General features: G+C 45.3%; 1 non-coding gene across 1 annotated transcript; it reads right to left on the reverse strand.

The window, feature by feature from the left end:
• Positions 1 to 795: 795 nt before the first annotated feature.
• TRNAE-UUC lies at positions 796 to 867 on the reverse strand. Its single transcript has one exon. It is a non-coding gene; the product is annotated as a tRNA-Glu (tRNA).
• Positions 868 to 14,676: the final 13,809 nt, after the last annotated feature.

A 14,676-nucleotide genomic window follows, 5' to 3' on the forward strand; every position in this document is an offset into this window, starting at 1 on the left:
TAAACGATTACAGCAGAAGATGCACTTATTTGGGTAACAGTTGGAAACTGTCTTGTCACACATCAGTACTAACATTTCTAACTCTAGAGATCTTATTGAGTGTATCATGAATTCCTGAAGTTTTTTAAAACAGAATGTGTCAAACAGTTAGGGCGTGAGAAGAAAGTGTTATTTTTTGCCATTGCCTCACTCCTCAATATGTGTAATAATATAATTTTCTATTTTCCTTCCTCCCCCTCTCCCCCCACGGTAACTGCTTCAGTGAGCTTTTGAATCACAAAATACAGTCGACTGTAGTCTGAACTACTCTGCCCTCAATAATATGACTTTTCTGAAAATCTTGCTGTCCTCAAAGGAATGGCCTTAGGCAACTTAAAAGCCTATAATGTCCTACAATGTGTCTTGTCTTTTTTTTTTTTTCCTTTCAAAGAAGAGCACTTTTTTTTTATCATTTGTTTCATATTCACGGTACAAGGAGAAATTGCGCAGAAAAACCAACTGAAACATCTATCTTAGCATGAGACCGGCTAACTCCCTGCTCCTCAGATTTAAAGACATTTCAAAAGCAAAGTCAGCACTCTTTCGAGTTACTTCCTTTCCGTTTGCTCCTGCCGGTCAACCGGCTTTGAGTGGGCTGTACAACCATTCACTCTAGGGTAGACCCCGATTCTCTTCAGCTTCAATTTCCCCTGGGTGTTCTGAAATGGGGTTATAGCTCTTTCTAAAAACACCAGTGTTCCCCTAGTTTAGAGGTGTTTGATTTATTTTCGTCTTCTGTCCAAAAATGTGATGGCGTTCCCACACCGGGAGTCGAACCCGGGCCGCCTGGGTGAAAACCAGGAATCCTAACCGCTAGACCATGTGGGAGACGACGAGCGCCAGTTCAAACCTAGACAAATTGAGTCTTTAGTCTCAGCTTCCTCCTGCCCCGCCCCTTCCGGCAGCTGCTGACAGACCTGCTTCTGCGCATGCGGAGCTGCTTTACGGCCGGCGCCCTGAGAAGACGGCGCTCGAATCTCTTCTCTGCACATTCGCGTCCTTTGTGATCTCATCCCGCCTCCTGATTCTAGACACCGCGTCTTCGTCTGTGTAGATTCTAGATTGATGAGTCATTATTCATAATTCCTCAGGAGAAGGCGGCAGAGTACCAGAGGGCTGGCACTGCTTTGGGTGAAGACATAAAACCGCTTCCACAGAGGCCGACGTGTGCTGGACGCCGGGGCACCTGCGAGGCACCCGCCCGGAGCGCCGCGGACGAGCCTCGGTGCCGCCCGCCCTCTGGCCCCGCTCGCCGAGCTCCGGGCAGACCCGCGCGCCCGGGGAAGCGCTAGGGCTGTGTTCCCGGCACATGGGGGTCTGCCCTTCTCCCCTCAGCGCCGTGCAGTGCCGCACGCACGCCCCGTCCCGTCCCAGAAATTTCCCTTCCTCTCAAGATACAGGACACGGGGCTGCCTGGAACATTCCAGGTTCTGTTGACCCAATGGCAAAAAGCAGTATTTGTGCCGTTGAAAGTGGGAGATGGTGGCTTGTGAACGTAGTTTTTAAAACCGGAGAAAGTCCCTCGTTGAAAGCAAGCATGAAGGATAGAGGGTCCCCGCGGATTCCTCGCCCGGTCTCGGCTGGAAGCAGCATCTCGCCGGGCGCAGTTTTTCTGCCTCCATGAACCCCAGGATGAGGAAGCCCGTGTGGGAGAGCTGCGCTCCTGGTGTTCTCGAGGCGGCTTCAACTACCCAGAAGTTGTTTGCACGAGCGCCCGACACTTTTGGAGCCCAATTTAAAGCTGGTTCTGGTTCTCATTTACTTCCTCCTCATCCCCCACCCGCCAAAGGGTCTTAGAAGGTTCTCGCTCTCCCCTTCATTGAGGCTACCTAAGGCTTCGCTTGTGACATTCTTCAGAGGGGAAATAGAAATTATTCTTAGATTTATTAACACGGAGGATGCTCCCTCACAGGGAGTCAACATCCAACACCACCTAAGTGCAATGAAGCTCTGAAGGAAAACCACAACCTACTGACTGCAAACTATGTGTGTTAGACACGTTCAAGTCTGTTTGCTCATTTCATCATAGTATTCCTATGTGGTAGGTCTCATGCGCGTCTTTGGGGGTTCTTCCTGTACCAGTTTTTGCATCTTTGAACAATTTCACTTGTTTGTTTTGCCATCAGTGAGACAGCTGCCTTCCTCTGGCCGACATCTGCTTCGGAACAGTAAAGAAAACTCCATAAAAAACCTCATCAACTACAGAATATCCCGCATCTGTGGTTCTCAATCCGAGGTTCGAAGAGTTCACGTGTACCTTTCAGTTTTGTATTTCCACGTCATAATTCTTTTTGAAAAGTATCTTACCAGTTTTAAAGATAAAAGTTCCCCTAGTAGCCCGTAAGACAGGCACCATCCTTAGGATATAACCAAACTGTAACTTTTTCTGGTCTCTTACTATCCCCAATCTGAAATTTGTTCAGTTTTCCCCTTGTCATTGGATGAGAATTTGAGTAGTTTACCCGAAAGCCCTATGGTCACTTTATATTATTTTATTTACTATTTTTATATTTATTTCTATGACTGTTTCCCACATGTGAGATATAGTTCGCTGACCAAGGGAGCCAACCTGGGCCCTGGCTGGGCTAGAGCAGCAATCTTAGCCCTGGACTAACAGGGAGGTTCCCCTATGGTCACGTTAAACAATAAAGCACAGTTTAGGACAATATACTATTTAGCAACTCTGTCCTCATTCTAGATAGTTCTTTTCCACTACCCCAGCTTGGGCATGACTTCAGGTTAGGAACAGTGATGAGCTGGATCAGGCTCCTGCCAGCTCACAAGATCTTATTTTGGCTTCTTTTTCTAACCCTGTATTCCTGACGTCACATTGGTAGATGGCCATAGTGGAGAGTATTTACACCACAGAAATAGGCAGATGCTCCAAGGCAGGGCTTATTACCTTGGAGAGCTAGTGTGCTGGTTCAATGGACTCGGCAAGGGTCTGTTGTCCAGGAAAGAGGGTGTGTTCTATTTCTCTTTTCTTTCTTTGGCCTTCCTCCCATAGATGCTTCAAGGCCCTCCAAGATTGGAGTGTGTAGAGAGCAAGAGGAAGGGAGACTGAAACCTCCTACTGGACTGCTGCCACCAAAAGTCAGCTTCTTGCCTTCTGGGCCCAAACTCTTTTTCGCGTGGTTTTAGGGCTCTTTTCTCAGTGGTTCTCCAGGAGTTCACCAGAGGCTTCCTTGCTTGGACCCCATGAACAGTGTCTCCCAGAAGGCTGGCAGTGGCCTCCCAGTGTAGGTCTTAGACCAGTGGCACCAGAGCACCATTGCCTTTGTTTAACTGCAGATTCCTAGCCCCACCCAGAGCTCCCGAATAAGAACTTCTAGGAGCAGGGCCTGGGAGTCTGAATTTTAACAAGTACACCACCCCCACTCCTACCAAATGACTCAGATGCCACTAGAGCTTGAGAAATCCTTACATGACCCTAAGTTCCCTTCGACCTCTAAAAGGCCATGACCCCTGAAGCACAATTTCCATCATTTCCTTTTCCTGCTGAAAAACGTGAGGGGGGAAAAAAAGACTCGCTAGTTGCCATTTTTCTGTTGTTGTTTAGTTGCTAAGTCATGTCCAGCTCTTTGGGACCCTATGGACTGTAACCTGCCAGGCTGCTCTGTCCATGGGATTTCTCAGGCAGGAATACTGGTGTCGGTTGTCATTTGTCTTCAGGAGATCTTCCCAACTTTGGGGTCGAACTCGAGTCTCCTGCATTGGCCTGCAGATTCTTTACCACTGAACCACCACGGAAGGCCCAGTCCCCTGTTGAGTAAAATCTGTAAATTCCCTGGCCAAACCTTCCCAGCTTTCTATAACCCAGCCCTCACATAACCTGCTAACATTATCCTCCCATGCCTGTTATTCAGTGATCACGTGCCGGTCACCCTGCTTTCTCTGTCCCACTTGCCCCTCATGATGTCCTGCCCTGGTCTCTGATCCATTTCACTCTGCACCTTCCCTACTCGTCTTCCCACATCTGATCCCAACTCCAAGGCCAGCTCAACCCCCATAAAGCCACCTCAGGGCTGTGGGTTCATTTCCTCTGAATCTCAAAGCACAGGCCTCTAAAAAATGGCGACATAGGCTTATGCCTAGCCACCCTTATTATTTAAGTTATTTAATAGGAAAGTCCATGAATAAAAATCAGGTTCCATAATCCCCCTGGGAACCCATTCCTGCAGTCACTCCTTTTGCCAAGTAGTCCTTCCTTTTATCTAACTTAAATACTTCCTGCTGTACTTCTGTGTGAAAGCGGCCTGCTTTTAACCAACAGTATGAACAAAATGTTCCTGGGAGAAGGGAAAAAACACACATTTTTGAAGTTTAGCCAGACCAGTAAGTGAGCTGAATTTCTTTAGTTCCACACACACACACACAAAAAAGCCTCCTTGTTGACAGAAGGAACCGCTATTCCTGTTCCCATGCATCTAAGGCTGACTCTCACTGGGCAGCTCTCCCATTTCATCCACCATTTGATACATTTGATCCTGGAAAAAAGCCCCAAATACATTCTACTTGCCGGGCATCTAGATTAACCAAAGCGGAGAGTGCAATTCAGGTCCCCTGCCAGTCATTTAGGAGCTCGGATGGTTTCCATTTCAGCGGGCCCAGGAGTCACCCTTTATAAGGGCATCGAAAATAAATGCCAATTAAGTTCCACTCTCCCAAGGAGAGCTCTGGCGGGCACAGACCCAGCCTAGGGCATTAAGTTAACCTCAAAGCTCTTTTGGGTAACAGCACCTGCCCCTGTTGACCATTCGGGGTGAGTTAATCTTCATGGCCTAACACTTGGTTCAGTTTCTAAAATTGGACTTGAACTCAGGAGGCCACTGGGATAACAGAGCTTCCTCGGGGCTTTTTTTAGGTTATATAACCCTGCCCTTCACCTCCACCCCAAGTCTAGTATCTCCTACTCATGCTAGGACTCAGGACAAGTACCCTTGAACCCCCGAAACTCGGTTAGGTCTTGTTCTGTGGGCCCACCCCATCAGTCAGCGGGCTGGATGAATTTCTCTGCCTCTCCATCCAGGGTAGATGTTAAGCTCCTGGTGGCACAGTCTGGGTCTCACTCTGTTGTCTCCCCAGATTCTTGGCACAGTGCTTGGCAAGAAGCAGCTCTCCCTCAGGCAGGTAAAAATACCTCCACAGCATGGTATCTGTCCTGCCACATCAGCCACACTCAGCAAATGTTTAAGTCGTCGCCTGCCTGATTCATTCATTCATTTAGTAATCAATCCATCAGTCAACCCCAGCAGAATAGTCTTGGTTTCAACCCAGCACCCAGGGGGCAAAGCAACTGACTACAAGTTCTGCTCTGCTGTGCTACGTCGATTCAGTTGTATCGAACTCTTTGCAGCCCCGTGAACTGTAGCCCGCCAGGCTCCTCTGTCCATGGGATTCTCCAGGCAAGAATACTGGAGTGGGCTGCCATGCCCTCCTCCAGGGGATCTTCCCAACTCAGGGATCGAACCTGCGTCTCTTACATATCCTGCATTGGCCGGCGGGTTCTTTACCACTAGCGCCACCTGGGAAACCCAAAGTTATTTTATATATATATACACAGGTACTGATTAATTAAATTCTCACTTATGATAACTACTAATCTAAAAGTCACATGGCAATGGTTAGAATGAAATAAGCCTTCCACATTCACAATCCAAACAACATACACTGGTTAAGTATAATAAAGGCTGGTGTAACAGCATCTCGTATGACAGTACTCCTTACCTAGATCTAGATTGACTCCTGGAACACCTTAAAACTTAGTTATCCACCATTAAAGATTGGTATGGCATGAGCTTTTATCCAGTTCATGGTACCAGACTATAAATAAATTCCATTCAATTAATATAAATGGATTCTGAAAAAAAAAAGTCTTATTGGAAACTTCCAAATACATGGTCCAAGTCAGTCACTGCTGTTTTATTCTTTTTTTTTTAATTTTTTTATTTTTTTTTATTTTTTTTGGCCACACTGCAGAGCAGTTGGGATCTTAGTTCCCCGATCAGGGATCCAACCCAAGCCCCCTGAACTAGAAATGCAGATTCGTAACCACTGAAACGCTGTGGAAGTCCCAGTCACTGCTTTAAAAGTGACAATTCATGGACTAGAGTTCTCTATTGAGATATTTATCCAACTTACCTGGGTCCAAATTCTGGCTTCTAAATGAATGGTCAGAGGGGCCATAATTTGTAAACACCAAATCTTAAAAGTATAAAACTGCTCTGTTAATTTTGTAAATTCTGAGCCTTTGCTCTTGATTCTCTTTATCTCTCTGAAATCCTCCCTTGGGTACAAAAACCCATCCCTTCTGTGGAACTCAGTTAAGGACCAGAAAGGATACAAATAATAAAACCACTTCTCATTTACATCATGCTTCACAGGTTATAAATCAGCTCACAGACAATGAACTCATGTGGCTCACAAGTTAAGGGTGAGCTATAATCAAACATCTGTGGTGTTCTATCTTAAAAGATATCGGTCATTATCAGGGTGTGGGTCAGACATGGGAATTTACACAAGCTTTGTGACAAGGCCATAAAATCGTATGTAATCTGATAAAGTTGCAATGGGCTTATCTCCTTGGATCATCTGAATATGTTTCCTCCTGCCTCCACCTAATGTACCCCACAAAATAGGCCCATGCTGCCAAATAATAATACAGGAGTTTCAAGTTAGCTGTCCTTGGCTGCTCCCTTCCCTGACCTAGAGAAAAATATTAAGTTCAAGGTAATGCTGGAGACTCCTGAGGCAATTGCCCAGCTGTCCCCAGGAAATGAATCATTCCCTCCTTCCACAACCTAACCTCTAGTCAAACAGGCTTTTAAAATCCCTGTGCTAGTTCTCTCTCTCCTCCACTCAAAACTCAACATTCAAAAAACTAAGATCATGGCATTCAGTCCCATCACTTTATGGCAAATAGATGGAAAAACAATGGAAACAGTGACAGACTTTATTTTCTTGGGCTCCAAAGTCACTGCAGATGGTGACTGCAGCCATGAAAAGACACTTTCTCCTTAGAAGAAAAGCTATGACTAACCTAGACAGAGTATTAAAAAGCAGAGACATTACTTTGCAAACAAAGGTCTGTATAATCAAAGCTATGGTTTTTCCCATAGTCATGTATGGATATGAAAGTTGGGCCATAAAGAAGACTGACAGCCAAAGAATTGATGCTTTTGAACTGTGGTGTTGGAGAAGACCCTTTAAGAGTCCCCTTGGACTGCAAGGAGATCAAACCAGTCAATCCTAAAGGAAATCAATCCTGAATATTCACTGGAAGATTGATGCTGAAGCTGAGGCTCCAGTACTTGGGCCACCTGATGCAAAGAGCTGACTCATTAGAAAAGACCCTGATGCTGGGAAAGACTAAAGGCAGGAGGAAAAAGGGACGACAGAGGATGAGATGGTTGGTTGGCATCACTGCATTAATGGACATCAGTTTGAGCAAGCTCCAGGAGATGGTGAAGGATAGGGAAGGCTGGTGTGATGCAGTCCATGGGGTTGCGGAGTCGGACACGACTGAGCGACTGGACAACAGAACCGCTCTGTAATGCTGGGGCATCACTGTGGCCATGCTACCCTCTCCAGCAGGCTCCCTGTTTGGCTCTGCCAATAGCGGGCGCTAGAGGGAGACTGGGGAGCTGCTTCCAGTTTCTGAGGGTGACCACGGAAGAAGTGAAAGTGTTAGTTGCTCAGTGGTGTCCCACTCTTTCAACCCCATGCGCTGTGGTCCACCAGGCTCCTCTGTCCCTGCGATTTCCCAGGCAAGAATGGGTAGCCATTCTACTGGAGTGGGTAGCCATTCCCTTCTCCAGGGGATCTTCCCAATCCAGGGATGGAACCTGGGTCTCCCACATTGCAGGCAGATTCCTTACCGTCTGAGCCACCAGGGAAGCCCCATGACCATACTGTAATTCATCTTAGCAGCAACTGTGGGTTCCAGTAGCAGCAGTTGCTTCCAACATTTCCAGAACCAACACACCACCACCTGCCCTCCCTGCTCAGAGACACCAGCATTGATTGGCCAGCATGCCCTCAGCAGAGGAGGTGGGAGTACCAGCTTCACAGTCTCCCTTTTAAGCTTTTGAAGAACTAGGACCAACAAAGCAGGATCTCCTCCAGCCCAGAGGCCTCAGTCAGGGGACAACACCAAGCTTCTAGGTTTCAAAAATCACAGCCTCTTCCTTGTATTAACCCAACACTAGGGATGATGGCTATTTCCTATAATTCTTACCTCTATGGCACCTGTGGCCTGTCTTTGCCTTTTTTCTTTCCTAATACCTGGCTAACCATTTTTTTATATTAAGTTCACTACTAAAGGCTTCCCTGATGACTCAGACGGTAAAGCATCTGCCTGCAATGCGGGAGATCCAGGTTCAATCCCTGCATCGGGAAGATCACCTGGAGAAGGAAATGGCAACCCACTGAAGTACTCTTGCCTGGAAAATTCCATGGACGGTGGAGCCTGGTAGGCTACAGTCCCTGGGGTTGCAAAGAGTCGGACACGACTGAGCGACTTCACTTTTTCTCACTTTCACTACTAAAATACCTGCTGTGGTTTCTGTCTCCTGATGGACTCTGATGTGTGTGCTCAGTCACTTCAGTCATGTCCAACTCTTTGTGACCCCATGGACTGTAGCCTGCCAGGTTCCTCTGTCCATAGAACTTTCCAGGCAAGAATACTGGAGTAGGTTACCATTTCCTACTCCAGGGGATCTTCCCGAACCAGGGATCAAACCCATGTCTCTTGCATCTCTTGCATTGACAGGCAGATTCTTTTCCACTGTGCCACTTGGGAAGCCTGATGGACTCTGATACAAGTCCAATAAAGGAACTCATTCAGTCTGATTTCATGTCAACACTTCTTTAAGAACACAAATGCTGGTTGCTATCTTCCAAGAAGCCCTTATTTATCTCTGTTAATTCATGCTCCTTCAAGGCCAGGGACTGGCCCTCAGTTTGAAAGAATCAGAACTATGTCAGAAAATAAAAACAAATCAGTCCCTTTTATCACTTCCATGGGGAAGAGGACATCTGAGCCAGCATGACCACAAGTTAGCCTGGCCAGGTTTCATGGGTGCCAGAAGCCCCCAAACTCCTGGATTGGAGAGAAAGGGCTTTCTGCTCATGGCAACAGTACAACCAAGTGTCGGCATTGCCATTATTTTGTCCAGCCCCAGTTCTCACGAGGCGCTGACAACAGAGCTAGAGGCACCTGTGCAAGCAGTGGGTTGAGTCAGAGGAACCCTGAGTTTAGGGAAGCTAGATATTTTTATAATGTGCAGTAAGCACGTCTGCCCCGTGCTTTAGAGAGACAACATCTCTTTTCAAGGCTGGTTGCTACTTAAAGATCCTTGAAAAAGAAAACACAAGAGGAGAACTGTCTCCCAACATTTATCTGAAGCTTGCATGTGAACACAGAGCAAGGACAATTAGCTGGATAACTGAATTGCTTACATTTCCACACCAGTGATCTAGAATAGTTCAGTCTTTGGACCAGAGTTCCCCTTTCTTATTTAGTGCCATTAAGCCTCTCTGAATCTAGATTTTTCTACGTTGTTGCTATTCAGTTGCCCAATCATGTCCAACTCTTTGCGACCTCATGGACTGCAGCATGCCAGGCCTCCCTGTCCCTCACCATCTCCTGAAGTTTGCCCAAGTTCATGTCCATTGCATCAGTGATGCCATCCAGCCATCTCGTCCTCTGACGCCCTCTTCTCCTGCCCTCAATTTTTCCCAGCATCAGGGACTTTTCCAGTGAGTCAGCTGTTCGCATCAGATGACCAAAATACAGGAGTTTCAGCTTCTAAATTAAATTTTCTAAATTACAGGGTGTCAATCCCTTTTCTCATTGACATGGAAGTAATCTGAATATATAAATGTTAGTCAAGTCTTTTCTGTCCAGTAACTAAACCATCCTGTCCTTAGAAAGTGATCACACTGTCCAGATGTTACCCATTATATGATTTAACTATATAGATAGGACAGTCATTATTTGTAAGTAAAGTAGCCCTCACTTATTCCTGGGGGTTATGTTCCAAGATCCCCAGTGGACACCAGAAAGCATGGATAGTACCCAACCTTATAAATACTATGTTTTTTCCTATACCCACATACCCATGATAAAGTTTAATTTATAAATTAGAGACAGTAAGACTAGCATCAATAACTAAATAATAAAATATAACAACATACTGTAATAAAGGTTACATGAAATTGGCCTCTCTCTCATAGTATCTTATTGTACTGTACTTGCCCTCCTTTTTGTGATGATGTGAGGTTCCTGTCCTGGGCAGGACAAAGTAGGACAGTATGGGACTTTATGCTTCTCAGAGTAATGCACAACTTAAAACTTATGAATTATTTATTTCTGGAATTTTCATTTAGTATTTTTGGACTGCGTTTGACCACAGGTAACCGAAACCACAGAAAGTGGAAAAGGAGGGACTACGGTAGCTAGAAATCTCCTTACTCTCCCCTGGTACCACCCACCCTCAAAGACCACCTTAGAGATTTAGTTTGAGCATGAAATTGCTTTCTGCTGTTTTTCCTTAATATCGAGCTAAGGAAATCTATCTTCTACCTATAGATATCTTTACAGTACACTTGGCTTTTAGAATCTTGTTGTTTAGCCGCTCATTCATGTCCGACTCTTTTTGCGACAATATAGACTGTAGCCCCCCAGGCTCCTTGGTCCATGGGATTCTCCACGCAAGAATATTGGAGTGGGTTGCCATTTCCTTAGAGGAAAGTAATGCCCTAGATAGTAATAGACTAAGATTCTTGACCTCCTAGATCAATGTCAAGTGTGAGACCATAGCTGATGCCTGACATATATAGGAAGCTTTTGATAAATAGTAGTTGTACCGTCATGACTCTGGTAAATAACAGAAACCGAGTCCATTGTGCAAAATAAAGAATTTGTTATAACAGGGTGTCTCCTAGAAACCCAAGGCAGGAATGCAGCCTATTTTGAAATGCCCAACCTGCCTTTGCCTCTCTGTATAATGTAACCACATTCATTGTCATTCATTCAACTCCTACACACCACACACAGTATTTGCAGCTTGAACACAACAGGAAACACAAATGGATTTTTTTTAATTTTTACAGTGTAAGTCCCAGAGCTTACAGTCTAGTGGAGAGAGACAAATCAAATGATCACACAAGTAAATATAAAACCACAACTTTGGCAATTCTGAGAAAGGCAGGTACATGGTGTGAGTATGTGAAAAAGGAGGACTTGACCTACTTGGGGAGGTCAGGGAAGGCTTTCCTGAGGAAGTGAGGGCTGAGCAGAGACCTAAGTCAAAGCCAGCAATAGTAAGATGTTAGGAGAAAGGGAAGAACTTTCCAGGCATGGAGGGGAGTAAAGGTCTCCTGGCAGGAGGAAGCATGGCTGGAGCTCCATGGCTGGAGAGCAGAGAGATCAGGTGACCTGCCCAAGGTCACAATACAACCAAGGTCAAAAATGGGGAATTTAGCCCAGAGCTACACATTCCATTCTACTACCAAGCCATCCTAGCCAACAAACATCACCTTCTTTCCACTCAGAACTTTCCATAGAGGGAGTTCCCTGGCAGTTCAGTGGTTACGACTGGCATGGGTTCGATCCCTGGTGGGGGAACTAAGATTCCACATCCTGGTCAAAAACCAAACAAAAACCACAAAACTTTTCGTAAAGACAGAAGTTCATCAGTTAACGCTCAAGCCAAAGGATAAAAATGACCAAGTGGAACATGAACTGAGAACCTTGCCATAGAACTCAATTTGTAGTTTGCTTGTTGAGTTTGACCAGTCGGGGACTGGGGAGCCTTGGGGATAGTCTGTGTCAGTGGCACTCAAAGTGTGGTCCCTGGGCCACTAGCAGCAGCAGCTCCTAGGAACTTAATTGTAAATCCTCAGGACCCACCAAGGGGTTTCCCTGGTGGCTCAGATGGTAAAGAAACTGCCAGCAATGAGGGAGACCCGAGTTTGATCCCCAGGTTGGTAATATCCCTTGGAGAAGGGAATGGAAACCCATTCCAATACTCTTGCCTGGAGAATCCCATGGACAAAGGAGCCTGGCAGGCTACAGTCCATGGGGTTGCAAAGAGCTGGACATGACTGAGCGACTCACACACACACAGGACCCACCAAAGACCTCTGAATCAGAAACTTCAGAGGTGGATCCAGCAATCTATATTGGAACAAGCAAGACATCCTGCAGGGGCTTCTAATACACAGAATGGTCTGCATGAGATGTTTTCACACCTGTCCAATCATCCCAATCACCTGAGGAACTTGTTAAAATATTCCTGGGCTACATTCCCATATCTACAAAACCCAGAATCTCAGGGTGGGAACCTGTGTTCAGGTGATCAGCCTGATCTAGGAGCCACTGGTTGACATCAAAGTAATTCAGCATCTGACATGGTGATCAATTAATCTTCATATGCCACTTTTCCTTGCTAGGTGACTGAGGGCCGTAAGTACCACAAACTCTACAAGCCAAACTCAGTGCGTAATTCGATTCATATCTTCTATCTTCTCAGCTCTTTGATTTTAAAACAGTACCTTTCAGAGAGTTCTTCTTTTGATGCTTTTTGATGAATATCTCCTTGTCTCAGTCTCATCATCATACTCACCAAAAACCACATGAGATCTAACAGGCGCTTACCAAATTCAAACATTGCTATCTTAGTTGTGGTCAAAAAACTATTTCTTGAAAATGTCCCCAACATTCCAAAATATTCAAAAGAAAAGTGCCCAGCCTTGTAACACAAATATGCATCTATATCAGTTTTTTCCTTTTTCTGCTTCTGCAAGGAAATAGATTTCTATCATAGTGATTTGGCAGTGTTTTAAATAAACATACAAATAAATATGGGAAGAATTGAGACAATGTCTAAAAACAAAAACTAGAAAATATTTCCAGAGTTGAAACCATGAATGTAATCCCAGATTTATTTTCAAGCAACAGAATTTTTAAGAATTTTCCTATCTTAAAATTCTTCCACATCCTGGGATTTATGCAGTTCATCTGCCAATAACATTGAATGGTCTACTGTAGATAATTTTACATGTCTCAGAAACTCTCAAGCAAGATAATGATATATGACTTACTTCCCTAAAGATATAAGGCCAGTGAAAAGGGACAAAAAAATGAGTGGTCACTGTAACGTAAAAAAAAAAAAGGCCTCAATTATTGGTTATCTTCAGATTAGTGGTTAGGGGGAGCAATCTTTGATTGTGTAAAACCAGAATTTGTGAAGTGGCTACTGCTATCATTCCAATAAAACAAGGAAGTTGGACTTCCCTAGTCCAGTGGTTAAGACTCCATGCTTCCACTGCAAGGGACGTGGGTTTGATGCCTGGTCAGGGAACAAAGATCCTGCATGCCATGCAGCCAAAGAAACCCCCTAAAAAACAAGGAAGAAATTTCAGTAGTTTTAAGAAAATGGAGACAAGTACATAGCAAGGAAAAAAAGGGAGCCTTGATTAAGTAACTGTGCCTTTGAAGATATTAATTCAAATAAAGCCTGTAGTTTGGCTTTACAAATTAAAGCACAAAAATAAGCAGAAAAACATGCAGACACTGAACTGCAAATACTAAACCCAGGAAATGATGGCATTCATTCCCAATAAACAGAAATAAAGTTGCCAGAAACTGGAATGTGGAAACCTTCATACAAGCGGTGAAAGATCCTGAAGCGAAGATGTCATAGTTTTTCCAGGATTTGTACAGACTTATGTAAGTCAGCCGGGTAGAGAGGGCCAATAGAAAAGACTTGCTCTTTTTTTGTTGTTATTAATTTTATTTATTTCTGGCTGCGCTGGGTCTTGGTTGCTGCACAGGCATTCTCTAGTTGTGGGACCTACTCTCTAGTTGTGGTGTGGAGGCTTCTCCTTATGGTGGCTTCTCTTGTTGCAGAGCACAAGCTCTAGGCGATCGGGCTTCACTAGTTGCAACACACAGGCTCAGTAGCTGTGGCTCCCAGGCTCGAGAGCACAGGTTCAGTAGTTGGGGTGCAGGGGCTTAGTTACTCTGTGGCAGGTGGGGTCTTGCCGAACCAGGGATAGAACCCATGTCCCCTGCATTGGCAGGCAGATTTTGTATCCAGTGTACCACCAGGGAAGTCCCACTTGATCTCTTTATGAGAAGACCCAGCAAGTGTTCCCAACGTCAGCCCCACCAGTGTGTTTCACAGGACACGCTGCACTGCGGGCACAGTCTCGAGGCCTACAGCTCTGAAGAAGAGAACTTCGAGTTGGGGTCTTTTGTCTGTATATCAGAGTATCTGTCTTCTTTATTGCTCCATTTAATCACACTTACTGATTTTCCCCTATTCCAATTTTAAGAAAGAAATAATCCTTCATTTGCTAAGTCATTCCCAAGCTGCCTCCAGGTCTGCTAACAAGAGACTGTTTGGGAGCAAGTCTGCCCTCCAGAGCTCAGCTTCCATCAGAGGAAGTGGCTTCTCTTCTCCTGGCGACCTCTCAGTCCATTTCAGCCTTATGTATCGGCAGTCACCGGACAAAAGAAGTGAATGAGGCAACTTTCAAATGCTAATTCAGAGTGTGGGCTGTGGAAGTTAGAAAACCCTCAGGAGGCCTGTCCATCAGCCGGGGTCTCGCCTCCCCTCTCTCTGAGGA

This window comes from Cervus elaphus, chromosome 30 (genome assembly GCF_910594005.1).
Source record: "Cervus elaphus chromosome 30, mCerEla1.1, whole genome shotgun sequence".
Lineage (NCBI taxonomy): Eukaryota > Metazoa > Chordata > Mammalia > Artiodactyla > Cervidae > Cervus > Cervus elaphus.